The sequence below is a fragment of the Molothrus ater genome, chromosome Z (assembly GCF_012460135.2).
Source record: "Molothrus ater isolate BHLD 08-10-18 breed brown headed cowbird chromosome Z, BPBGC_Mater_1.1, whole genome shotgun sequence".
Classification (NCBI taxonomy): domain Eukaryota; kingdom Metazoa; phylum Chordata; class Aves; order Passeriformes; family Icteridae; genus Molothrus; species Molothrus ater.
The window spans coordinates 45,059,634-45,086,649 of record NC_050511.2 but is presented as its reverse complement, the minus strand read 5'-3'; the positions used below and the strand labels follow the sequence as shown (position 1 = coordinate 45,086,649).

The 27,016-nt window shown below is 45.5% G+C and overlaps 1 protein-coding gene across 2 annotated transcripts in view; it reads right to left on the bottom strand.

Annotated features, from left to right (window-relative positions):
- Positions 1-27,016, bottom strand: part of PIGG (phosphatidylinositol glycan anchor biosynthesis class G) — an 84,355-nt gene that overhangs the window by 6,603 nt on the left and 50,736 nt on the right. The gene's annotated exons all lie outside the window — the stretch shown is intronic.

Sequence of the window (27,016 nt, the reverse complement as noted above, 5' to 3'; positions counted from 1 at the left end):
GGTTCTCACTGCTGGCATAATCAGTTGTGCTGTGAGCTTCATGTCAGCAAAATAAGCAAAAAAAAAACCAAACCAAACCAAACCAAACAAAAAAACACACATACACACAAAGAACCCAAAACAAAAACATACACACACAAAAAAACCTGAAAAAACCAAACCAAACCAAACCAAACCAAAAACCAAACCAAAACAAACAAACAAAAACCACAAAAAAAACCAAAACAAAACAAAAAAGACAAAAAAGAAAAAAAAAACACTAAACCAAGCCAGCCTATTCCTCTTGACACTGTCCCAGATTTTACTGCAGCAAGGTATAACCAAACCATCCTATCAAGCAAAACACAAATCCTAAGTATTTCAAAGCCCAGCATCAGTCAATTTTCTATGACTATTCTTCCAGAATTCACTGAACACTTCATAAGCTTTCCAGTAGGAAAAAAACCTGAAGCATTTTACAATGGCATCATACATGCAAGGAATAACAAGGAAATTCACAGGTTGATTTTCTGCTAAGGTGCATCTGCACAATTTCCTGCCCATCTTTGTAAACAAACAGTTATTCTTCATGACCTTAGCTAAAGGTGTAAAGAAAAATTGCATCTGACAATTGTTATTGACAGACAGGATCTGAAGAAATTTAACACAGACTGTTAGTGTCCAAGTTATTCAATTAAATTCAAGTGTAATATGTTAAAATATACCAGTATAACAAGACATATTGACAGTGACACAAGGCATTTCTAGAAAGGTAAAGCACAATTTATTTAAGAGTGGATAGGAAACTGACCAGCAAGGCCAGAATGGGTGGTAATCTATGTTTTTTACTCACTGTGGCAGTCAGTCACAAGTAGGGTCCCACAGTGAATGCTACTGAGCCCCAAACGGCTGAACATTTTCATAAATACATTATTAATTCTGGATGAATCATGTCTAGATGGTAAGACTTGAAAACACAGCTAATGTGCTGTTGGGCACTAAACTGGGTGTTGAGGTGGACAGAGTAGAAGGGACAGCTGCCTTACTGAGAGATCTGATCAAGCTATTAAGACCTAGATGAAGTTTCACAAAGTCCTGGACCCGGGTTATGGGCTAGGATGCACGCACGTGACTGGGAAACAGTGCTGCCAAAAGGGACCTGGGGGTACTGGGGAACAACAAGCTAAACACGAGTCAGCAGAGCACTGCTGCAGCAACAGGCAAATCACGTCCTGGGCTGCATTCTCAGGGCACTACTAGCAGGGAGAGATGTGGTTACCCCAACACTACTAAGTGCTTGTCAGGCCATACCTGTAGTACTATGTTCAGTTCTATTCCCCACCCTTTCAAAAAGACATGGACAGGCTGGAGGGGCTCTAAAGAAGGACTGGAGAGCATGAAAGAGCTGTACAACATAAGACATTAGAAGTTAAGTCTCTTCTTCGTGGAGAAGGCTCAGGGAGACTTCATCACAGCATTCCTGTGCTTTATTATTTCAAGATGACAACAAAGGATGGAGATGCTTTCCTCACCAGGTGGTATATGGAGAAAATATAGGGCAATGGGTACAAGTAGCGCTGGGAGAGGTTTCATCTCAGTATAAAAAAGATATGTTCTATAGTGAGAACTATCACTCACAGATACAATCTTGCCAGGGATCTGGTAGAGATCCCCTCACTGCAAATTCTCAAGACAAGACTGGACAGCATGCTAGATGATCTCATGGAGGCTCCTCTTCCCAGAAATGGTTGAACCAGATGATCTTTTAAGGGCATCTCCAACCTGGGGTGATTTGTGGTTCTGTGAAGCAATTCTCACTCTTCTGCACTGAGGGCAGACTCAATTCTTTCTTGTATTTTTCCACTACAGTAACTATTTTTAAACTTACGACTTAAATAAAATTTGAGTTCTCTCCTCAAATTACTCCTGCCATCCCAGTAACACACACATTCAATAAGAATTTGTTAACTTCAAGAAAAGGTGTGAGAAAAGAAGATAGAAAAATCCTAGATAAATGCAGAATGACAGTATGTCACAGCTACCAGAACCAAGCAGTTATGTTGGCCATGGAACAGAGGAGAACAGAAAAGTAATGGAGAAAAAGGAAAAGAAAAATTGTAAGAATAGTAGGACTAGGCCAATACCAGCAAAAGTACAGGTTATATTGCTACAACATTGCTACAATAAATAGGTATAAGAGGTATAGAGGTAAAGAGGTATACGAGGGACAATAAAGAGGTATATAAGCAAAGGTCTGCAAGTCTGACCCTCTCTTTCCAGCAGTGATCTTCTGAATGACTCTGCTTGTGCTTGAGCAGCAGCACAAACCACTCAGAGTCCAATATCATCATGCAGCTCTTGTTGATTTAAGAGAGGAAACAAAGTCGGTACTATGCTCCAATCTGTTTCAGAATAAATAGGGAGGAATATGCAAAATACTGAAGAGAAAGGGGCAATGGAATAATTTCTTCAGTGAACTGTACATTCATGCATTGTATCAGAATATTGCTCCCAACTTTCTTTACAGCTTTTTCTAGCACAATGCACAGCACATTCATCTTCAGAGACCCTTTATTCCTTGTGGTGCAATGAGATGCCTTCTGGGATTACACAGGGATACTCTTACTAAGCCCAAGTGTCATACACACTTTTTACTTATGCAAGTTTATAGGAGTGTTGGACTTAGTAATTCAGCTTTGTGCAAATTACTTTTAAGAGCAATACTCAGCATTGGGATAAAGACTGCAGAGCCCCACAAACCATAATCCAAGCAAAATGGATTACAGCATGATCTGTAGACCTAAGACCTCTGCAAGGATGGAAAGGATGAGACACTGCTAATATCAATAACTGCAAAAGGAACACTGAACAAAATGCAATTAATTGCAAGATTAATCTGATGTTTTATGAAGATACCTTGATTAGTAGCTGCAGAACCTCCTTCTCTTTGGAACCCAGCTGAGAAGACAGACAAATCAGCACAGGATTTTTCATGCCCTAGTTTTGGTTATACTGTAATTATAATGGCTCTGAGACAGAAAATGTAAACAGACAGAACACAACTATCAGAAGATTGCAGTTGTTAATTTGCACTTTGAGGAGGGAAGGGAAGGAAGGGAGGGAAGGAAGGGAGGGAGGAAGTGGCGGAAAGAAGTGGCGGAAGGAAGTGGCGGAAGGAAGTGGCGGAAGGAAGTGGCGGAAGGAAGTGGCGGAAGGAAGTGGCGGAAGGAAGGAAGGGAGGGAAGGAAGGGAGGGAGGAAGTGGCGGAAAGAAGTGGCGGAAGGAAGTGGCGGAAGGAAGTGGCGGAAGGAAGGAAGGAAGGAAGTGGCGGAAGGAAGGAAGTGGCGGAAGGAAGGAAGTGGCGGAAGTGGCGGAAGGAAGTGGCGGAAGGAAGTGGCGGAAGGAAGTGGCGGAAGGAAGGAAGTGGCGGAAGGAAGGAAGTGGCGGAAGGAAGGAAGTGGCGGAAGGAAGGAAGTGGCGGAAGGAAGTGGCGGAAGGAAGTGGCGGAAGGAAGTGGCGGAAGGAAGGAAGTGGCGGAAGGAAGGAAGTGGCGGAAGGAAGGAAGTGGCGGAAGGAAGGAAGTGGCGGAAGTGGCGGAAGTGGCGGAAGTGGCGGAAGTGGCGGAAGTGGCGGAAGTGGCGGAAGTGGCGGAAGGAAGGAAGGAAGGAAGGAAGGAAGGAAGGAAGGAAGGAAGGAAGGAAGGAAGGAAGGAAGGAAGGAAGGAAGGAAGGAAGGAAGGAAGGAAGGAAGGAAGGAAGTGGCGGAAGGAAGTGGCGGAAGGAAGTGGCGGAAGGAAGGAAGGAAGGAAGTGGCGGAAGGAAGTGGCGGAAGGAAGTGGCGGAAGGAAGTGGCGGAAGGAAGGAAGTGGCGGAAGGAAGTGGCGGAAGGAAGGAAGGAAGTGGCGGAAGGAAGTGGCGGAAGGAAGTGGCGGAAGGAAGTGGCGGAAGGAAGGAAGTGGCGGAAGGAAGGAAGTGGCGGAAGGAAGTGGCGGAAGGAAGTGGCGGAAGGAAGTGGCGGAAGGAAGTGGCGGAAGGAAGGAAGTGGCGGAAGGAAGGAAGTGGCGGAAGGAAGTGGCGGAAGGAAGTGGCGGAAGGAAGTGGCGGAAGGAAGGAAGGAAGGAAGGAAGGAAGGAAGGAAGGAAGGAAGGAAGGAAGGAAGGAAGGAAGGAAGGAAGGAAGGAAGGAAGGAAGGAAGGAAGGAAGGAAGGAAGGAAGGAAGGAAGGAAGGAAGGAAGGAAGGAAGTGGCGGAAGGAAGGAAGGAAGGAAGGAAGTGGCGGAAGGAAGTGGCGGAAGGAAGGAAGTGGCGGAAGGAAGGAAGTGGCGGAAGGAAGTGGCGGAAGGAAGTGGCGGAAGGAAGGAAGTGGCGGAAGGAAGGAAGTGGCGGAAGGAAGGAAGTGGCGGAAGGAAGTGGCGGAAGGAAGTGGCGGAAGGAAGTGGCGGAAGGAAGTGGCGGAAGGAAGGAAGTGGCGGAAGGAAGTGGCGGAAGTGGCGGAAGTGGCGGAAGGAAGTGGCGGAAGGAAGTGGCGGAAGGAAGTGGCGGAAGTGGCGGAAGTGGCGGAAGTGGCGGAAGTGGCGGAAGTGGCGGAAGGAAGGAAGGAAGGAAGGAAGGAAGGAAGGAAGGAAGGAAGGAAGGAAGGAAGGAAGGAAGGAAGGAAGGAAGGAAGGAAGGAAGGAAGTGGCGGAAGGAAGGAAGTGGCGGAAGGAAGTGGCGGAAGGAAGTGGCGGAAGGAAGTGGCGGAAGGAAGGAAGGAAGGAAGTGGCGGAAGGAAGGAAGGAAGTGGCGGAAGGAAGTGGCGGAAGGAAGTGGCGGAAGGAAGTGGCGGAAGGAAGTGGCGGAAGGAAGTGGCGGAAGGAAGTGGCGGAAGGAAGTGGCGGAAGGAAGGAAGTGGCGGAAGGAAGTGGCGGAAGGAAGTGGCGGAAGGAAGTGGCGGAAGGAAGGAAGTGGCGGAAGGAAGGAAGTGGCGGAAGGAAGGAAGTGGCGGAAGGAAGGAAGTGGCGGAAGTGGCGGAAGTGGCGGAAGTGGCGGAAGTGGCGGAAGTGGCGGAAGTGGCGGAAGTGGCGGAAGTGGCGGAAGTGGCGGAAGGAAGGAAGTGGCGGAAGGAAGTGGCGGAAGGAAGGAAGGAAGTGGCGGAAGGAAGGAAGTGGCGGAAGGAAGGAAGTGGCGGAAGGAAGGAAGTGGCGGAAGGAAGGAAGGAAGGAAGTGGCGGAAGGAAGGAAGTGGCGGAAGGAAGGAAGTGGCGGAAGGAAGTGGCGGAAGGAAGTGGCGGAAGGAAGTGGCGGAAGGAAGGAAGGAAGGAAGGAAGGAAGGAAGGAAGGAAGGAAGGAAGGAAGGAAGGAAGGAAGGAAGGAAGGAAGGAAGGAAGGAAGGAAGGAAGGAAGGAAGGAAGGAAGGAAGGAAGGAAGGAAGGAAGGAAGGAAGGAAGGAAGGAAGGAAGGAAGGAAGGAAGGAAGGAAGGAAGGAAGGAAGGAAGGAAGGAAGGAAGGAAGGAAGGAAGGAAGGAAGGAAGGAAGGAAGGAAGGAAGGAAGGAAGGAAGGAAGGAAGGAAGGAAGGAAGGAAGGAAGGAAGGAAGGAAGGAAGGAAGGAAGGAAGGAAGGAAGGAAGGAAGGAAGGAAACATATGTTGATTGAGAAAGACCAAGAGAGTGTAAAAGTGATAAACATTCACAATAGAGACAAGGGACACTTGAGCAAATAAGAGGTAAAGTGTGTATGGAAAAGTGAAAGAGCCTGTCAGAGAGGGAATGCATACAATAGAGCATGAAATTGAGGAAGAGAAAGTCCATGAGAGAAATATGAGAAGTATGAGAGAAAGGTGAAAAACAACAGGGAAAAGGAGGGAAAGCATACCAGGAACACACACTGAATGTGTCTGTGGGTGTGAGCATAAGGGGACACCAGAGAGTAGATGAGAAATTATGTGCACAAGAGAGAGGAAAGGTGTCAGAGAGGGGACAGGCAGGGGAAAATGGATGAAAAAATGAGAGATAATTTAAGAAGAAGACAATTTTATTAGGAATACACATGTGGAATCACAAGCATGTGACAGAACAGGAAAGTACACAAATGAGATTGCAAGGTTTCCAAGTCAGCACTGGAAACGAGGAAAATGGCTGCATAAGGGAGGGAACGTGTGCCCAAGAGAGGGAAAGTAAAAGCAATAGAGAGGAAGCATAAGACTGTGAGATGGGGAAAGTGTACCAGAGAGGAAAAACACATGCAGAAAAAGGGGGACACACTATAGAGAGAGAAGGAAAGCATGCATGCAAGGAAGTAGAAACTTAAAAGATGAGGAAATCAACAACAGAGTATGAGGCCGAGAGGGTGGGGTAGCATACACAAGGGAGAAAAGTGTACAAGGGCAAGCAAGGAAAACTGCAGCAGACCAAAGGAAAAGCACACGCAACAAAGTAAAGCCATGATACAGAATTCTAGGAATTGAAAGCATTAACTAAAAGAAAAGCACAAAAACAAACAGGGATGGAATGTGTGAAAGAGGGATGGAATGTGTGAAAGTGAGACAGAAAGTATGAGCAAAAGAGAAGAGGGGAAGTGAAAGAGCAAGTGAAGGTAAGAAAAAGGCAGTATGCATGAAATCAGAAAAGTACAAGCAAGAGAGACTGGGATACTGCTCAACTGAAACTAAATGTGGTCAAGAGAAAGCAGTAAAAGCAATGAAGTATAAAAGAGAAACAAAATATGTGAGACAACCCACAAGAAAAGGAAAAAAACATGCAAGAGTGCCATAGGGATAGGGAAATGCCTATACACAAGAGCAGGAGGCAAGACAAGCATGGTAGAAAGGGAAGAAGCCCTGTGAGGCGAGTGTGAGAAAGCAAGGAAGAAAGTGATAGAGTGTGTGAAAAAGTAAAAGAGGGTAAGAAGGTGAAAGACATCTGATAGGGGGAGCCAAAGGTACAGTGGGTGGGAGGGAAGGGATGTCCAGAGAGGGGTGAAGGGAGAGGGAAAGACCCCAGGAGAGACAGATTGATGGGGAAGGAGCATGTGGGAGTGACAGAACCTGTGTATGCCAGTGAGTGCCAAGGTGTGTGAGAAGCAAGAGTAAGGAAGCAAGAGAAGGAGTGTTAGGGTGAATTTTGGAGGGTAAGTGAGGGGGCAGCAAGATGAATTAAATTATGGAAGAGAGAAATGCAGAGAGAGGGAACTAGCAAGTAGACAGTGAGAGGAGTGCTACTGAGACACACACAAGAAGCACAACCAAGAGCGACAGCATGTGCTGGGGCTATAATGCAAGTGAGTGACATAAAGCATGCAAGGGAGAAAACTACAAGGTGGCAAAGTAAGAGAGCCCACGATAGAGGGAAAAGTGTGGGGAAGATGGAGACAAACAAGAAATCGTGCAAGAGGGAAGGAAAACAAGAGAAAGAAGGGAGAAGGGAAAGCAAAAGGGATAATAAAAGATGAAAAGGGTAGCATGACAGAGAGGTAGGAAAGGAGCACAGGAAATTGTCAGTAGGAGTAAGAGAGGAAGTACAAGCAGGGGAGAGGAGAACTGTGTGCTTTGTATAGCAATGCAAGAAAGGGGGGCAGCAGAAGAGCAAAGGGACAGAGGGCAAGGGTGTGCATGAGAAAGATGATACACACAAATGAGTGAAGACATGCAAGCGAGACAGAGAAAGCAAGAGAAGGGGTCAAAGACCACCCAAAAGAGAGAAAATGCACACTCAGGAGAGAGGACATGAACACTGAAGACAACAGTAAGGGCATATGACAGAGAGGGAAACATACTGTGAGAAATGTAAAGCTAGAGGAAGTGTGAAAGGCAGCAAGTGGGACAAGGACAGAGAACAACAGAGAGGGAGGTAGCAAGCTAGGGGGGGAAAGCATTAGCCAGAGGCTGGAAGCATAAGCAAAAGGGAAGTCCAAGAGGAAAAATGTGAGAAAGGTGGGAAAGCATGAGAGAGGAGGTTAGTGAGAGAGAAAGACTTAACACAAGATAAAAAAAGGAAACAGTATAGCACAAGGGGAAGAAAAAGCATGCAAGGGAAGCAAAGCACTAGAGAGCGAGCACAAAGTGCACGTCCAAGACAAAAACCACATACCAGACAGACAATAAAACTAAATGACAGCATGAGGAAACATGTGTGTGACAGAAGGAATATGGATGAGGTGAAGATGGGGAAGAGGTGTGAGAAAGTGCAAGGTGAGCAGAACATGACATCAGTAAATCATGAAAAGTTATGGGGAAGCACATGACAGAGAGAAGAACGGCAGGTGAGAAGGAAGCAAATCATATACTGCTGGGAAAGTGTGTGAGAAAGACAAGGCAAGTGACAGAGAGGGTGGGAGTTGAAGAAAGAGAGGTAAGGGGGAACTGAGGACAATAAAAAAAAGAGGGAAATGAGGAGAGAGGGAAAGCTAGAGAAAAAGGGAACAAGACCAAGGTAATGACAGTGAGACAGGGAACAATGACACTAGACAAGACAGAAAGCACAAGTGGCATTGAAAGTGCAAACAGGAAGGGTAATTTTGTGAGACAGAAAGCACACAAGAGAGGAAGGAAGACACAGAAATTAAGAATAGTAATACACATAAGAGAGGGCAGTGCCAGAGAATGAGAACAGCAAGCAAGAAAAAGCACACATGTAAGATAATGTAAGCATGACAGGCAGAATTCATGTGAGAGAGGAAACACATGAGAGTGAGGAGGATGCATCTGAGAGGGAGGCTGTTGAGACAGGTAGGTACAAGGTGCACCACGCATGGGTAAAGGACACAGAGAGAGGAAAAGGGTGTGGGAAGCCTGTGAAAGGGCAAGTGTGAGGAAAAAAAAAGTAGAAGAGGCAAATGACAGAGCCAAAGGGAAAGGGATAACAAAGGGAAAAGAGAGGGATACTTAGGGAGAATTACAGAATCACAGAATTAACTAGGTTGGAAAAGACCTGAGGTCATCAAGACCAACCTATGAGGTAACACCACCTTATCAACTAAACCATGGCACTGAGTGCCACATCCAGTCTTTCTTTAAACATGTCCAAGGACGGTGAATTCACCAACCTCCTGGGCAGATAGTTCCAGTGCCCAATCACTCTTTCAGTGAAGAATTTTTTCCTGACATCTAATCTTATCTTCCCCTGGCGCAGCTTAAGACTGTGTCCTCTCGTTCTGTCAGTTGCTGCTGGGGAGAAGAGACCCATCTGGTTACAAACACCTTTCAGGCACTTGTAGAGAGAGGTAAGGTCTTCCCTGAGCCTCCTTTTTTCCAGGCTAAACAACCCCAGCTCCCCCACCATTCCTCACAGGACCTATGTCCCAGACCGTTCACCAGCCTCGTTGCCCCCCTCTAGACACATTCAAGCATCTCAACATTCCCCCTAAATTGAGGGGCCCAGAACTGGACACAGCACTCAAGGTGTGCCCTCACCAGTGCTGAGTACAGGGGAAGAATCACCTCCCTGCTCCTGCTGGCCACACTGTTCCTGATACAGGCCAGGATGCCATTGGCCTTCTTGGCCCCCAGGGCACACTGCTGGCTCATGTTCAGCCGGCTGTGGACCAGCACCCCCGGGTCTCTTTCTGCCTGGGCACTGTCCAGCCACACCATCCCCAGCCTGTGGTGCTGCAGATTGTAGTGACTCAGGTCTGGGACCTGGGACTTGGACTTGTTAAACCTCATATCCTTGGACTTGGCCCATCTATCCAGCCTGTCCAGGTCCCTCTGCAGAGCCCTCCTACCCTCTAACAGATCAATACTTGCTCCCAGCTTGATGTCATCTGCAAATTTACTGATGGTGAACTCAATCCCCTTGTCCTGATCATCAATGAAGACATGAAACAGAACTGGTCCCAGCACAGACCCCTGAGGGACACCACTGGTGACTGCCCCCCAACTGGATGTGACACAATTCACCTCCACTCTCTGGGCCCGGCCATCCAGCCAGTTCTGAACCCAGCAAAGAGTGCTCCTGTCCAAGCCTTGGGCTGCCACCTTTTTCCAGGAGTGGAAGTCCTGTGGAGAGATGGTGTCAAAGGCGTTGCTGAAGGTCAGGTAGAGAACATCCACAGCCTTGCCCTCATCCACCAGGTGGGTCACCTGGTTATAAAAGGAGATCAGGTTGGTCAGGCAGGACCTGCCCCTCCTAAATCCATGCTGGTTGCATCTGAGCCCTGGGCCATCCTGGAGGTGCCATGTGACCACACTTGGGATGATCTGTGCCATTCTCCTGCCAGGCACAGAGGTCAGGCTGACAGGTCTGTAGTGTCCTGGATCTTCCTTCCTGCCCTTTTTGTGGATGGACATCACATGGACCAGCTTCCAGTCATCTGGGACCTCCCCAGTGAGCCAGGACTGCTGGTAAATGATGGAGAGTGGATTCACAAGCTCATCTGCCAGCTCCCTCCTCCCCCTGGGATGGCTACCTGGGCCCATAGACTTGTGAGCATCTAAGTGGCTCCACAGGTCTCTGACTGCCTCCTCCTGGATAACAGGGGACCATTCTGCTCCCTGTCCTCATCTACCAGCCCAGGAGGACAGCTGTCCTGAGGACAACCTGTCTTTCTCTTGAAAATTGAGGCAAAGAAAGTGTTAAGTATGTCTGCCTCTTCATCATCTTTAGTTACTAAATTCCCTCCTGCATCTAATAGAGAATGGAGGTTATCCTTGCATCTCCTTTTGCCACTGATGTATTAAAAATAACATTTTTTATTTTCCTTCACAGAAGTGGCCAGATTGAGTTCCCGCTGAGCTTTTGGCTCTCTAATTTTTTTCCTACACGACCAACTAAGCAACATTTCCCTTAAACATTTCCTGAGACACCTGACTCTCCTTCCAAAGGTGATACACCCTCTTTCTTTTCCTTAGCTCCTTCACAAGTTCTTTGCTCACCCAGACTGGTTGTCTTCCCCGATGGCTCATCTTTTGGCACATAGGGACAGCCTGCTCCTGTGCCCTCAAGATTTCTGTTTTGAAGCATGCCCATCCATCCTGGACCCCTTTGTTTCTAAGGGCTGCTTCCCAAGGAACTCTCTGAGTAAGTCTGTTGAATAGGCCAATGTCTGCCCTTTAGAAGTCCAGTGTGGACTTGACCCCCCTCCTTGTTTCACCAAATACTGAAAACTGTAATTTCCATGATCACTGTGCACTGGGTGGTCTCCAACCACCACATCTCCCACCAGCCCTTCTCTGTTTGCAAACAGCAGTTCTAGCATTGTCCCTACCCTGGTAGGCTCGCTCACCAGCTGCAACAAGAAGTTGTCCTCCACACACTCTAAGAACCTCCTAGACTGCCTCTTCTCCGTTGTGTTGAGTTCCCAGAAGGTATCTGGCAGGTTAAAGGCACCTACAAGAACAAGGGCTGGTGACTGTGAAACATTTTCCAGCTGCCTATAGAAAAGATCATTCACCTCTTAATCCTAGTTGGGTAGCCTATAACAGATTCCTACCAGGATGTCGGCCTTGTTGGCCTTTCCCTTGGTTCTTAACCATAGGCACTCAACCATATCATCATTAATCTCAAGTTTTGTGGTGTAAAGAGCCCCCCTAATATACAGGGCTACCCCCTTCCACCTCTTCTCCCTTTCCTGTCCCTTCTAAAGAGCTTGTAGCAATCCATTGCAGCACTCCAGTTATGCGAGTCGTCTCACCACATTTCTGTAATGGCAACAAAGTCATAGCTTTCCTGCTGTACCATGGCTTCCAGCTCCTCTTGTTTGTTACCCACACTGCACACATTAGTGTACATGCACTTCAACTGGGCTGCTGATTTCAGCCCTGATTCAGGCTTATCACCCATGGGCTTGTTTCTGGAGAGCCTAGTTGCATCTACTTCCCCCTTTGAACACAGCTGAAAGCCCTCTAAATGAGTCCTGCCAATTCATGGGCTAGAATCCTTCTGCCTTCATAGATAGATGAAGCCCACCTGACTCCAGCAAGCCATGTGGTGTTAAAGCAGCCCCATGATCAAAAAACCCAAAATTCTGCTGATGGCGCCAGCCCACTTGGTGATAATGTGGGTTCTCATGTTCCTTTCATCATCTGTCCCTGCCACTGAAGGGACTGAGCAGAACACCACTCTACCCCATCAACCACTTGACCCAGAGCCATGAAGTCCCTTTTAACTCCTCTTTTCAGTCTCATCACTGCCCGCCTGGAGTGTCAGCAGAGGGTAATAATCAGAGGGCTGAATCAGCCCAGGGAGTCTCCTGGTGATATCCCATACCTGGGCCCCAAGGAGGCAGCAGACCTCCCTGTAGGATGGGTCTGGTCAATATACAAGGTCCTCTACTCCCCTCAGAAGGGAGTCACCTACTGTGACTACTTTTCTTTTTAATGCTAGAGGTAGTGATCCATCTGACAGATGAAATGTAATCTGGAGGCTCTCCAGGCAGATTATTTTCTTCAATATCATCTGGCTGACCCTCTGGATCCAGGCCTCATACCTGTTCTGAAGTGGCACCTGGGCAGGTAATGAGGGTCAGGAAGAACTTTTTATTAAGTCCCCAAGAAGAAACCCATTTCCATTCTCCTTCATCTACTAGGTCTCCTCCTTCTGCCTGATTGTAGGAGGCACAGGAGTCCTCTGGCTCCTGGAGGGCTTCTCTCACGGATGGAAGGGTGAAACTCCACAATATTTCCCTTTCACTTTCCCTAATACTCCTTAGTCTTTTGACTTCCTCCTTAGCTTGGCCACCAGACAGGGGAGATCATTCAGCTGTTCACACTGCAGGCAGGCACCATCCATCCCTTGGTGCTTCTCACAGGCTCAAACACTCCTTACAGGAAAGGGTCTGGACAGATGTCTCCTACTTGAGGGGTTCTGTTTGGGTTGGTACACTTTTACTAGCTATGGCATCGTTTAGAGATCATTGCTGAAAAAAATCCCAAAACTAACCAACCAATCAACCAACCAACCAACCAAACAACCCACCCCCAATACAAAATAAAAACCCCACTAGGAGGAGGATGACTGCAACCCTGCCTGCACAAACTGCCATGCTGCTCCCTCAAACACAGGCCACACCCTGTTCACCATGGTCCTTAGAGCCTTCTTTTAATAGCACCTCTGCACCTCCCAGTGCCTGAATGGCTGCTGAGAGGAAGAACCCACCTGCTCAGCTCCCTTTGAGAGAAATCTGTGAGGAAAGGAGAGAACAAGCAAATCAGGGAGGAAAAGCATGCCTAAATGGCATGGGAATGGGAAGAGACCAGGGGTAGGGAAAGTATGAGCAAGAGATGGCAAGCATGAGCAAGAGGGAAAGTGAACACATCAAAGTAGAAAAATGTGTCTGAGATGGAAAAGCAACCAAAGGGGAGGAAAGAATGACAGAGAGAAGAAAGAGTGAGAAGAGGGAAGTGCAAAAGAAAGTAACAACACTCAAGAGAGTCAAAGCATGTGACAGAGGGACAAAGAGCATGTCAGAAGCAGAGTGAGAGAGGCAAAGAAAGTAAATAGGGAAGACCATGTGAGAGAGTGAATGTGAAAGGGAAAACATCTGAGATAGAGTAAAAGGAGGGTAAAAAGAGAGTAGGGAAATGGGAAGATCAAAGGAGGGAGGGAGGGAGGGAATTTGGAGACAGAAGAGAGAAAAGGTGAGGGAAAGTGAAAGCAAGAAAAAGAGAAGCCACAGGATGACAGCAGGGAGGAAAAAGTGAACAGAAAAATAGAAAAGAAACATACAAAAGCATGAACATTCACAAAAACATAAGGGAAAAGCAAACCAAGAGAGAAGCAACATGTCTGTGAGAGGTTATGTATGTGAGAGAAAGCAGATGTGTTTAAGGTTGTAGGAGAGGGCAAGGTCTGTGAAAGAGAAGACTGATCAGAATGGAAGAGAAAGCACCTCTACAAGAAGGAGACAGTTTCTTTGGGAGGAGGACAACATGGCCAAGAGGGAGGCAAAGGTTGAGAAGTAAGAGCAAATTGAAAAAAGCACACTGCTAAGAGGGAAAACAGGGAAGGATAGATACAAGTGGAATGCAAAGAGGAGTCCAGAGAAAGCCTAAGACAAGAAAAGACAAAGGCAGAAGCTACACAAAGAGAAGAAAGGAGTGAGACTGAGAGGTAATTTGTGAGGAGGGGAGGGAGAGAAAACACTTCTAAGACAAAGAAAAAGCCCAAGAGACAGATGGAGAGAGAAATGAAGGCAGTGGAATGTCAAGAGCAAGAAATAGCAAGCAGTGTAGGGAAAGCATAAGCAAGGAAATGAAAGCATGAAGGAGAGGGAAAGTGCAAGAATGTGTCAAAGAGGTGAGAAAGCACATGAGGAATGGAGAAAGTGAAAGAGGCAAAGCAAGGAAGAATGTAAAAAGGCAAACATGGGAAAAAACATCATGCAAGTGACGTGAGTGAGAGGCAAAATATGTCTGGAAGACAAGAAAAGCTGCAGGACAGAGATACAAATGAGAGAGGAAAAGCCCATCTCATGGAGGCGGAAAGACAGGAGACAACAGAAGAGATGAAGGAAGAGAAGGACAGAGGTCAAAGAGACACAGATTGATGGGGAAGAGGGAGGCAAAAAGAGATGCAGAGTGAGATGGAAAGTTCAGGAAGGAGAGGAATGGTTGGGGGTGTGACTGAGAAGAAGGGATTGAGAAGGAGTGAGCAGGAGAGAGAAGTACAGTGAGGCAAAAAATAAATAAGACAGCAAGCGACACAAGGGGGATAGTGAGAGACAGAAAGCTGTCATGAGACAAAGTCCAAGGAGAGAAAAACTGAAAGATGGAAATGCATGAGAGAGAAGAATGTTAGACACTATAAGAAGAGAGACTAGGAGAGTAAAATGGCTAAATTGACACAATGACTGCAAAAGACAAAGCTGCAAAATGCATCTGTGGGAGACAGAGTGGCAAAGCACACACACAGGAGTCGAAGTGCACATGCACAAGAGGCAACGCATGAGTGCAAAACACTGAGGAGAGAGAGAGAAAGAGAAAAGCGAGAAAGGAAGGAAATGGCAGAAGGAAGGAAGGAAAGAAAGAGAAAGAGAGACAGAGAGAAAGAGACAGAGAGACAAGAAAGAAAAGAAAGAAAAGAAAGAAAAGAAAGAAAGAAAAGAAAGAAAAGAAAGAAAAGAAAGAAAGAAAAGAAAGAAAAGAAAGGAAGAAAGGAAGAAAGGAAGAAAGGAAGAAAGGAAAGGAAAGGAAAGGAAAGGAAAGGAAAGGAAAGGAAAGGAAAGGAAAGGAAAGGAAAGGAAAGGAAAGGAAAGGAAAGGAAAGGAAAGGAAAGGAAAGGAAAGGAAAGGAAAGGAAAGGAAAGGAAAGGAAAGGAAAGGAAAGGAAAGGAAAGGAAAGGAAAGGAAAGGAAGGAAGGAAGGAAGGAAGGAAGGAAGGAAGGAAGGAAGGAAGGAAGGAAGGAAGGAAGGAAGGAAGTGGCGGAAGGAAGTGGCGGAAGGAAGTGGCGGAAGGAAGTGGCGGAAGGAAGTGGCGGAAGGAAGTGGCGGAAGGAAGTGGCGGAAGGAAGTGGCGGAAGGAAGGAAGTGGCGGAAGGAAGGAAGTGGCGGAAGGAAGGAAGTGGCGGAAGGAAGGAAGGAAGGAAGGAAGGAAGGAAGGAAGGAAGGAAGGAAGGAAGGAAGGAAGGAAGGAAGGAAGGAAGGAAGGAAGGAAGGAAGGAAGGAAGGAAGGAAGGAAGGAAGGAAGGAAGGAAGGAAGGAAGGAAGGAAGGAAGGAAGGAAGGAAGGAAGGAAGGAAGGAAGGAAGGAAGGAAGGAAGGAAGGAAGGAAGGAAGGAAGGAAGGAAGGAAGGAAGGAAGGAAGGAAGAAAGTGGCGGAAGGAAGTGGCGGAAGGAAGAAAGTGGCGGAAGGAAGGAAGGAAGTGGCGGAAGGAAGGAAGTGGCGGAAGGAAGTGGCGGAAGGAAGTGGCGGAAGGAAGGAAGTGGCGGAAGGAAGGAAGTGGCGGAAGGAAGGAAGTGGCGGAAGGAAGTGGCGGAAGGAAGGAAGTGGCGGAAGGAAGGAAGTGGCGGAAGGAAGTGGCGGAAGGAAGGAAGTGGCGGAAGGAAGGAAGTGGCGGAAGTGGCGGAAGTGGCGGAAGTGGCGGAAGTGGCGGAAGTGGCGGAAGTGGCGGAAGTGGCGGAAGGAAGGAAGGAAGGAAGGAAGGAAGGAAGGAAGGAAGGAAGGAAGGAAGGAAGGAAGGAAGGAAGGAAGGAAGGAAGGAAGGAAGGAAGGAAGGAAGGAAGGAAGGAAGGAAGGAAGGAAGGAAGTGGCGGAAGGAAGGAAGTGGCGGAAGGAAGGAAGTGGCGGAAGGAAGGAAGTGGCGGAAGGAAGTGGCGGAAGGAAGGAAGGAAGTGGCGGAAGGAAGTGGCGGAAGGAAGTGGCGGAAGGAAGTGGCGGAAGGAAGTGGCGGAAGGAAGGAAGGAAGTGGCGGAAGGAAGTGGCGGAAGGAAGTGGCGGAAGGAAGTGGCGGAAGGAAGTGGCGGAAGGAAGGAAGTGGCGGAAGGAAGTGGCGGAAGGAAGGAAGGAAGGAAGTGGCGGAAGGAAGGAAGGAAGTGGCGGAAGTGGCGGAAGGAAGTGGCGGAAGGAAGTGGCGGAAGGAAGTGGCGGAAGGAAGTGGCGGAAGTGGCGGAAGTGGCGGAAGTGGCGGAAGGAAGGAAGAAAGGAAGAAAGGAAGAAAGGAAGAAAGGAAGAAAGGAAGAAAGGAAGAAAGGAAGAAAGGAAGAAAGGAAGAAAGAAAGAAAGAAAGAAAGAAAGAAAGAAAGAAAGAAAGAAAGAAAGAAAGAAAGAAAGAAAGAAAGAAAGAAAGAAAGAAAGAAAGGCGAAGCACATGACACAAGGGACAAAGCACAAATGAGGGAAGAGCAAAGCATGTGACAGATAAAGCCCACATGAAAGACAGAGTATGTGAGAGAGAAGGCAACACGTGTGTAAAGATGACAACAGGCAGAAGGGAATGAAAGATACGTCAGAGATGAAGTGTACAAAGGAGGGAAAATGCATACAAGAAGAAACACACAAGTGCAGGCAAAGGTCAAAGCACAAGAACAAAGTGACAGAATAAGAAAGGGAAGTTCAGAGTTACAAGAAAAAAAGGCACATGAGAGAGGCACAGCACAATATTCAGGCAAAAGGCAGGAGAGGCAAAGCACACAGGAGAAAGCAAGCACTGGATAGCAGGGAAAGCATGAGAGGGAACATACATGCAAAAAACATACAAAGTCATTTAGGCTGGAAAAGACTCTTAAGATCTTGGAGTACAACCATGAACCCAGCACTGTCAAGTCCACCCCAAACCATGCACCTAAGTGCCACATCTGCACATCTAAGTACCCCTAGGGATGGTGACCCAGCTACTTCCCTGGGTAGCCTGTTCCAATGCTTGACAATCATTTCAGTGAAGAAACTTTTTCTTAACATCCATTCTAAACTTCCCCTAGTCCAGCTTGAGGCCACTTCCTTTTGTCCTATGACTTGCTGCTTGGAAGTAGAGACTGACCCCCACCTAGCTATAACTTCCTTTCTGGTAATTGTGGAGAGCCTCCTTTTCTCCAGGCTAAATAATCCCATTCTCTAAGCTGCTCCTCATAAGACTTGTGCTCCAGACCCTTCACCAGCTCCACTGACCTCTCTGGATATGCTCCAGCCCCTCAATATCCTTCCAGTAGTGAGGGGCCCAGAACTGGACACAGCACTCAAGGTGTGGCCTCACCAGAGCCAAGTACAGAGGGGCAATCACTGCCCTGGTCCTGCTGGCCACACTACTGCTGATAGAGGCCAGGATGCCATTGGCCATTGTGGCCAACCTGGACACTTGATGTTCAGCTGCCAACGAGAATCCCCGCCCGGTCCTTTCCCACCAGGAAGCTTTCCAGCCATTCTGCTCCCAGCCTGTAGGTTGTTGTGATCCAAGGATAGGACCTGGCACTTGGCCTTTTTCAGTATCATACTACTGGCCTAGGCCCATCAATCCAGGCTGTCCAGATCCTTCTCCAGGGCCTTCCTGTCCTCCAGCAGATCAACACTTCTACCTAACTTGGTGTCGTGACTTAATCCCCTTGTACAGATCACTGATAAAGATACAGATGAGGGGCAGGCAAAGCAAAGCACAAAAAAGGCAAAACCTATCAGAGAGAGAGAGAGGGAAATGTGGGTGCACACATAAAGAGAGAAGAAGCTTCACAGTGAGAGGGAGAAGAGATGTGGGAAAGGAACAACTGAGAGGAGGAAGAACAACTGGAGATAATGACAGAGGGGAGAGAGGAAGGGAAGCCATTCTGTTTTGGGAAGGACTCTCAAAAAAGCTTGAAAGACAGATAGGAAATCCCCAAGAGAGAGGAAATGCAAATCTAAGAGGGAGGAAAAGCAGCTTCAAGACAAGCCAAAGCAGGGTATGGCTGGGGCAAGCTCTACAGATTTAGAAGAAAAACTATAGAGGTGGAAAGGATAGAGAACGAGTGAGAAGAAGAAAGCACAAGTGAGACACTGCAAGCTCAAGAAAGGCACAGTGCATGCAAGAAAGTATGTCTGTCAAGAGACTGGAATACATACAAAGGAGAAAGTAAAAGATAAAGAGACAAAGGGAATGAGGGAGGGAAGTCCTAGAGAAAAAGGCATGTGAAAGAAGAAGGGTGAGGGAGAAGATGAGGACCCAGGTAAAAGATTTAACATGGGACAGAGAAGGAGAGTGCAAGCAGTTTGGATTTGAAAGTATTTGAGTGCATGTGAAGCTGGAAAATCTGTGAGGCATGGGAAAGCATGTAATAAAGGAGAAAAGCTGCAAAAGGCAAAGGAAGACACAAAAAGGATAAACAAGAGACATGAGGATGCACAAGAGAAAGAAACAAGAGACCAAACATGCACAAGAAAGCAAGAGAAAAACAAAGCACATTCAAATGAGAGAGGGAGAGCATTTGCATGCTTACAAGAGGGAGAAAGTGCATGAGCAATGAGAGTTGCATGCGTGAGAGGGGGAAGCATACAAGGGGGGAACTGCAAGATGGGAACACTCAAAAGAGGAGAGAAGTGTGCCAATCAGGAGAAGAGCATAAAGGTGAGGGGAAAAGGCGAGAGAGAGGGAGAAAGGTATGTGAGAGAAAGGCAGAAGTGTGTGAGAGAAAATGTAAAGAGCACATAAAGCAGGAAGAACGCATACATGAGAAGGAGCAAGCATGACTGAGAGATGGAAAAACTGAGTAAGAAAGAAGGGGAAAAGCCTTGATGGGGAGTCAGGGATCCATGAAGTGTGAGTGAGGAAGTGTGTGAGGAGGAAAGCTCATGCAGAAGCATGAAACAGGAAGAAGCACGCTTGTGAGGGGCAGAATCATGAGAGTGACAGGAGGGCACTGAGGAGGAGAGAGTGAGGAAGCCCAAGAGAGAGAGGTAAGCATAGCCAGGACAGGAAGCACAAGAGGCATAAAGCAAACACATGTGGCAAGTAGGAAAAGTCTGCATGTAAAAGAGGCAGGAAACCCAAACACATGGGATGATGAAAGCACAGCCATGAGAGACAGGCAACGTGCACAAGAAGGGTAAGTGTCTGACAGGATAGGAAAGCAAGAGGGAGGGGGGTGGAGAGAAGACAGGTGTAGCACCATACAGAGACAGAGAGAGAGACTGACACAGTGAGAGAGGAGAATGAACAGAGGTGTTAAACCACATCCAGGTGCCTCTGTTTTACTGGGACACCTCATATGCATAAATAATTGTTTACTCCTGTAATTCTATGCTTTCCATCTTGGTCTCTCTCAGTCTGCATGCAGCGGTCTTATCTCGATGCAAGTATGAGAGGGAGAGATGTGTTGCACACGCAAGGGAGAAAAAGTATGAAAAACAGGTGCAAAGTGTGTCCAAGAAAGAAGGGAAGTTTGGGGTGGGGTGGGGTGCTGCTGGCAAGCGGATAACAAGTGAGGGATAGGAAAGATACCAAACAAGCTAAAGAAAAGGATACGGAGGAATGAGAGAAGAGACAGCAGGCAAGATATAAAGAAGGACAGTGAGTCAGAGACAGCAGGAAAGCACATGGGAAAATGAAATCTTCATTTTTTAGCAGCACCAAGCTTCACAGCTCAACATCTACTATGAGCTGGGCTGACTAATCAAAATTTTCTTACATGGTAGTGTAGAAAAACCTAATCCCTTCTCCATACAACCTTACTAAAATTCTGCTTATTGCAGAATGATGTGTTTTTTTTAGTTTTCCTCTGTTAAGTTCCAGTAAGCATAGTTCAGTAACAATAGGAAGGACTGCTATAAGTTTATTTACAGACACAAAACTCAACCAACCTTTCATTATTAGCTTTTCAGCTTTTCAAGTCCTTTTAGAATCCTGCTAACAGTTTCTGACTAGACTGTCATTATTCTCTGAGGATACTCTGCATGTTTACCACTGGAACACAAAACTTCCCCTAGGCTACTCATGCCCAACACAGTTAATACTGGTTGTCTTAATATTCAATAAGCTTTGCATGTATTAACATCTAATGAACTCTTTTGTGCAAGCAACTTTGGGAAATCTAACCATATAGGATGGCAGAAAAATACTGTCTCACAATACAGAGGTTCAAAACAAAAATAAAGAACAAATACTGCGCCCTTTTGTACAGCAAAGTGGTGCTACATACTTGCACTGTAGGTAGTTGCAGTCTAAAGATGCAATGAGAACTGTAAACTCAGCTATGTGCTCTTGAGCAAAAGTCACATGAAAACCAGAAGAACAAGAGGAAGAAGACAATGTAACCATGACAACCTCAAACCAGAGCTTGGGCAGAAATAAAAAAGATTTTCAGAACCTTTTCAATTCAGTATTACCTACAAAGTGATAGACCATTTCAATTAAAAAGTGTAGCTGATGTTACTCGAAGTGGTCTCTACCTAAGACTGCAGTTCTGCTGATGAGAACAAATCTCATAGCAATTGTAATAAACAGCATCCATAAGACCATTTAAAAGCCAAGTGAGTAAGCCTCAATGATTTGGGCAGTAGCTAGCACACTGGAGGACACGTTCTCAATTTCCAGTCATTACTGGAAAGCAAACCTCATGTTGGATATGCTAACTCCACCAAAAATTAGATTATAATTTTTTAAGTTCTAAATCTATTCAGACACTTAATTTTATCTATAGAAAGCAAAAATAACCTAACCTACCCCCAATCTGTTTACTCATAAATTCTGTGCACACAAGTTTCCTTAATACTTACATAGAAAGTGCTTCAGCTCCTAAAACTGATTAATGGAGCAAAAGGATGATATTTATTTTGCAAATGGCTTGGAAGTAACTTGTTATTTGTTTATAACAGAAGCAACCCTACTTTGCTGGATCACTTTCCAATTAGAAAATACTTTTCAACGCTGAAAGTCATGGCTGCCTGGAGGAAGCCTCATAGGAAAAGTCGGTGTCTCAACAACATGAAAAGGAATGACTGAAGAGGTATCCATCACAGAGTAGTAACAAAGTCCAAGAGAAATCTTCAGCCATCTCTACAACGACAGCATCTCAGGAAAAACATAAGTGAGTAGAATACTCCTTCAGCTCATGTCAATAAAACCCCAGCCCAGTTTTAGCCAATCACTTCCAGATTTCCACACATATCAACAAACAAGTAGATGACCTCTGTATTTCTTTTTATTTATTTAGAGAATGAGACTGCTACAGTATAACAGATAATAAGTATTACAATTTTAGAGAATGCAGCAGCATATACTCATAGATGCCAACATTTTTTCAGCTTACACCTTGTTCAGCTAACCTAAGACAGAATGGATTTAAACAGAAAAATTAAAAACTATTTGTACAAAATATTGAAGGATTCAGTGGAAAATGTTTGGACTGTCCTTTGTCTTTAAGAAGACACTTTCTACCTAGGACTCAAAAAAAAGGTATTGAAACTCACTGCATGTCCACCTTACGCCAGAAGGAAAAGTTTTAATGCATTAACATGGGTAGTGAATGGGGGGTGTCTTAGATTGCAGATGGGGGGGTCTATTCTATCGCCTTCTCTTAGAGGTGGGGCAGTTATCTTCTGTTAATTGGGCAGTTTCCTTTATCTTTTCCATGATCCATCCTCCCTCCAGGAGATATCTCCCGTTAATGGGCCACTGAGTCTCACTGCATGACTGATAAAGTCCCATAATCCCATGGTGAGATGCTTCGTTCAGGGGGAGGAGCTAAGCATTCCTTCCAAAATATAATCTGAGATATGGAACACAACAGGCAGCCTCTTCCCACTGGATTCCCAGAGGAGCAGCTTTCTTCTCCACTGGATTCCCAGAGGAAGACCAGGCCCATCTACACCACCACTGGACCTTCAGAGGAAAACTGCACCCTTCTACAGGATCCCTGCTCCAACAGAACCACACCTGTCACTGCAGGAGGACTGCAGCCACCATTTAATCAGACTGCTACCAATACCCTGAGCCATGGGGTGTCAGGTCATATTCTGACTCTGACAGTGTTGTTTTATATTACTGCATTTTTATTTTCCCTAATAAAGAACTGTTCTTCCTACTCCCATATCTTGCCTGAGAGTGCATTAATTTCAGAATTGTAATAATTCAGAGGGAGGGAGTTTACATTTTCCATTTCAAGAGAGGCTCCTGCCCTTCTTAACAGACACCTGTGTTTTCAAACCAAGATGGGGGACTCAATCAATCAAACACAATGGGCTGAAGATAGCAAAAGCTGATATGAACTGCTGAAATTCCTTCAGCTAGCACACCTTCCTAATTCTGTTTAGATCAGCATCATAAAAGAATTCAGAGCAAAATTTAAGTTTGATGTGCCAGAGCTCTACATTAAGAGAGTCAAGGCATAACATTAAAGTTATGCAACTATTAACACCCTCCTGTTGGGCATACATCCATTTTTGCTATCTGAAAGCCATTTGCTAATGTGAAAGCACCGTTACAACTTTTGATATCTGAGGAACAAAAACTAATAGGCATGCAGGCTTCTAGTGCTAGGAAACACCCACCAGTTCACCCTGACACTTAACTAACTAAACTAAGTAAAACACAGATTTGAATGTGCTGGTAATCTGAAAACTATCACGATGCCTAACTGAAGAGTGGTAATTACACAACACTGTGAACATCACCCACATGACAATTTTGTTTTGGTAGGAGCTCGGAAACTGAATCCATATGGAGTGTACCTGCACAGTGAGGTCTTATAATATAGGTTAAATTATCCAACAACATGGCCCTTTTCCAGTTTTAGGGAGCCAAAACCCCGAAGTTCTAATCCAGAACAGAGCAATAGAGTGGTCACTGTAAAAACTACCTTTTATATGAACCAGGTACTCACAGGAATTTATGCAAGTCACACACAGAACACTTGGTTAAGTTCAGGCATCAGTTTAATCAGTACTCCCCATCTCAAAAATAGTTTCAAGAGTTATTGCACGGTTTCCATGGAGACTGAACCTAAAGAGTTCTTTCTATTTCTGTCTGTGAAAATCCCTTCACATTTATGCTGCCAAGTTTCTCAGGAGAGCCTGAACGATTAAAAGTGGCAGTAATATCCATGTTAGTGTCTATCATATGCCACTTAATTATTTTAGAAACACATTTACCTTTCCATATGAGGAGAATATCTTATAGTTTCACGAGTTTATTCAGATGAAAGCAAATTGTTTAAGGACTTCCAACTACATTTCCACAGCAAATGTACTATCTGAAAACATCCTTATCTTCTATTCCACCTTATCATACCAGCAAAATACTGGTATGATACATGGGCTACATGTATCTAACGCACTTTCATCTCACAAGTAGGCTTTTAATGTCTCTCATCACATCTCCACAAGCAAACTGGTATTTTCTGATATTTTCCTAGCCTAGTCCAGGCTAAGAAAAGTGGACATTCAGGTGAACTGAACAATTATTGAGATGCTGTAGAAATTCCATCTGAAGGCCAGTCACCAGTGGTCAACCACAGGATGTCACACAGGGGCCAGTACTGCTTAATGTCTTCACTAATGAAGTAGGTGATGGGGCAGTGCCCCCTCAGCAGGCCTGCAACCAATACACAACTGGGAGCAGTTTGTGCGGGACTTGGGTCAGCAGATGGTCTGCTACTACTCAGGGGCATCTCGACAGGCTGGAGAAATGGACTGACAAGAAACTCAAGATGTTTAACAAAGGTGCCAAATTCTGCACCACACACCAGAACAGGCTTGGGGCTGACCATCTGGAAAGCAGCTAGGTAGAGAAGGATGTATGTCATTCCTGAGGGACAACAAGTTGAGCATAAGCAAGCAATGTTCCCATTAACCAACCCAAGGCTGTAGTGCAAAAAGTGGAGCCAGCAGGTTGAAGAAGGTGATCTTCCCTCTCTGTTAAGCAGTTGTGAGATCACACCTAGGTTCTGGATCCAGTTTTGGGGTCTCCAGTACAAGATAGACATGGGTCTACTGGAGAGAATGCACTGAAAGCTCACAAATATGTTTCAGAGACTGGAGCATCTGACAAAGTGAGAGGCTGAGAAAGCTGGGACTGTTTAACCTTGAGCAGACGAAGTTTGGCAGGGTTCTCACCAATGTTCATAAATGTCTCACAGGCACAAGAAGATGTACTCAGACTCGTCTCACTGGTGCTCGGTGAAAGGATGAATGATGCACAACAAATTTCCCTTAAACACCAGTGAACAACTGTTCAACTCCTGGAACAGGTTGTTCAAGAAGACCCTGGAATATCTCTGCTTGCTCTGACTGACCCTCCTTTCAATAGGAGGGTTGGACTCCAGACTCAAGTATTCTGTGGCTTCATAAATGCAAAGTGCCAAAAGAGAGAAGGGTATGTATGTGTACTTGCACCTATGCAGTGATGCCCAATGCAAGAAGGTCTGGTAAGCCAACCCAGCTGATGCAGCTGTTAATTACATGGACTCTGCTAGAGTGGTTGAAATTCACAAAGACAGCCCTGGAATCAGGCTTTCCTATCCTGGCCAACCTCCTCAGATGCAACAGCTGTTAAACAGGCTGCAGAATGCCAGGCTCTTTGCTAAGAATGATACTCCTGAGTGGTTCTGGGCACATCTTAATCTTGCACTCAGAACCACAATCAAAAAGCAGAGGTTTGAATTCCACTGACCAAAGCATATTGCTATAAAGCAGTTAGTAAGAAGCTTTTATAAAGAACATCCTAAAGCATCTAGCATTTTTTTAAAAAAAGTTCAGTGTCCCATACACTTAAGAAAGCACATGAAGTAGCTGACCCCCTGCCTTCTTCAGTTTCAGCTTTGGTTCCAAGGAGTAACAAGCAAGTAATAAGAACCATTTGGACAGCAATGGCAAAGCACAAGAATAAAAAATAAAAAGCATATAGACCAAGTTCCGAGCAGATTAACATATCAATTTAAGCAAGTCCCAGCAGCTAGAGATTCCAGTCCATATTTATGGACTGTTTCATTGAGGAAACAACCTTACCAGTTGACCGAAATGAACCTTAGAATGGGTAGAGACACAAGCTGCTTGATGGAATCTACTTACATAAGTGATGTGGGAGTTACTGGCCGTAGCTACCTGCTTGAGAGCAGGTTAAGCCAGCTCTGTACCTGGCAACACTACTAGCTGAGATTTAATCTGCAAAAATTCAACCAGGAAAACATCAGAACAACAAGAAACATTACTGTAGAGGCACATTATTTGAAATAATATTAAACAAGTACAGATACTCAAAGATTTTGTCACCTACAGTTTTTCGTTATTTTGTTAGAAGAGCTTTCCAAAACATGCTGTATGTTATCACTTTCTCTTCATTGTATGTTAGTGTTTATCACAGTCTGCAGTCTAGGTTTTAAACAATAAAACTGCAGTTCTTTAAATTACAGAAGTTAAATTTTTTTCTTCTCCTTCCCCAGAGAATGCCACCAAGGCAGTGCTCTCTACTCTGCTTGGAATCCTCCAAGCTCAAACCAAAAGTGCCAGTTCAAAAGCACCTACAGTACACGACAAAGAATGGAGAGTTAGACCACAAGAAAAAAATTCAACATGGCAGAAACACGGATGTGAACTCTTAAAATAGCACAGAGCTATTTTAAACAAGTCACACCAGAGGTATAAAGGAATTGGGAAAAAAAGGACATTGAAAGAATGCAAGCAGTACCCAGATTCATGGGTAACACATTTACCAGAAGACAAGTGGCAACACTTTTTATATGTACTATTTTGTAAAATAGAGTGAAAGAATGGAGAACACTTGAAGAGTCTGGACACTGGAAAAATGTATTGATTGAGCAAAGCAGTAACTAAAGCTAAACTGGGGAGCATTAGAAACTGAGTTATAACTCAGTCTGGTGTCAAGTCAGCAGGCAGTAAGGAAAATTCAGGAAAGGCTTTATAAGGTTACACAAATCAAAACACCAATATTTAGTGTACTCCACATATACTCTTGCTGAAGCAAAAAAATGAACAAAGTGAATGAACAGAGAAAAGCCTGGCTTTCAAAAGTATTATATTCAAACACCAGTACTTAGACCAAAGTATCAACCTATTTAAGACCAAAGACAACTTCAGGGTAGCTGGCTCCAGACTAAGACGTAAGGTTCTACAGAGAGTCTCAATTTACACTAAGAAGTGCACGAGTAGATCAATACAATGGCCCAGCACTGGTCTGCATAAATCCACAGCAACAAGAGACTGCTAGACATCTTTAGAGAGCCATGTAGCTGACAGGCAAATCAGTGAACAAAGGTTAATAACTCTGAATACCTGTTAAGGGGCCTGTTAGTCCAGAAAAATGGACGCAGTGACTGGGCACAAATTTAGTCTGCTACAACAGGTCCCTCCTGGCTCAAAAACCTCCACTGGTCTGTGCAGTTTTGTCAGCTGCACAGAGATCCCATCTCCCTACACCTTTAATGAGCCAACACAAGTACACAGTGTAGGCATAGCCCAAAACAGAGAAGCAAAAGGAGAAGAGAGAAGCCAGAAAACAAAAAATCACTGATAGAGTGAGACCAGATTACACTGTGTAGATAAAAGGGAATCAGAGGTTTACAGATGTTGACAAGTAAGGTAAAAATTTGTGATAAACTAAATACTGCCTAAAATCCCACCTACTGAGCCTACTGTAATATTTTTACAATCACTAAAAGAAAGTAGATAACAGAGAAAAGACTCTGAGATGGTAAGAATTTTGTCACTGTCAAATGT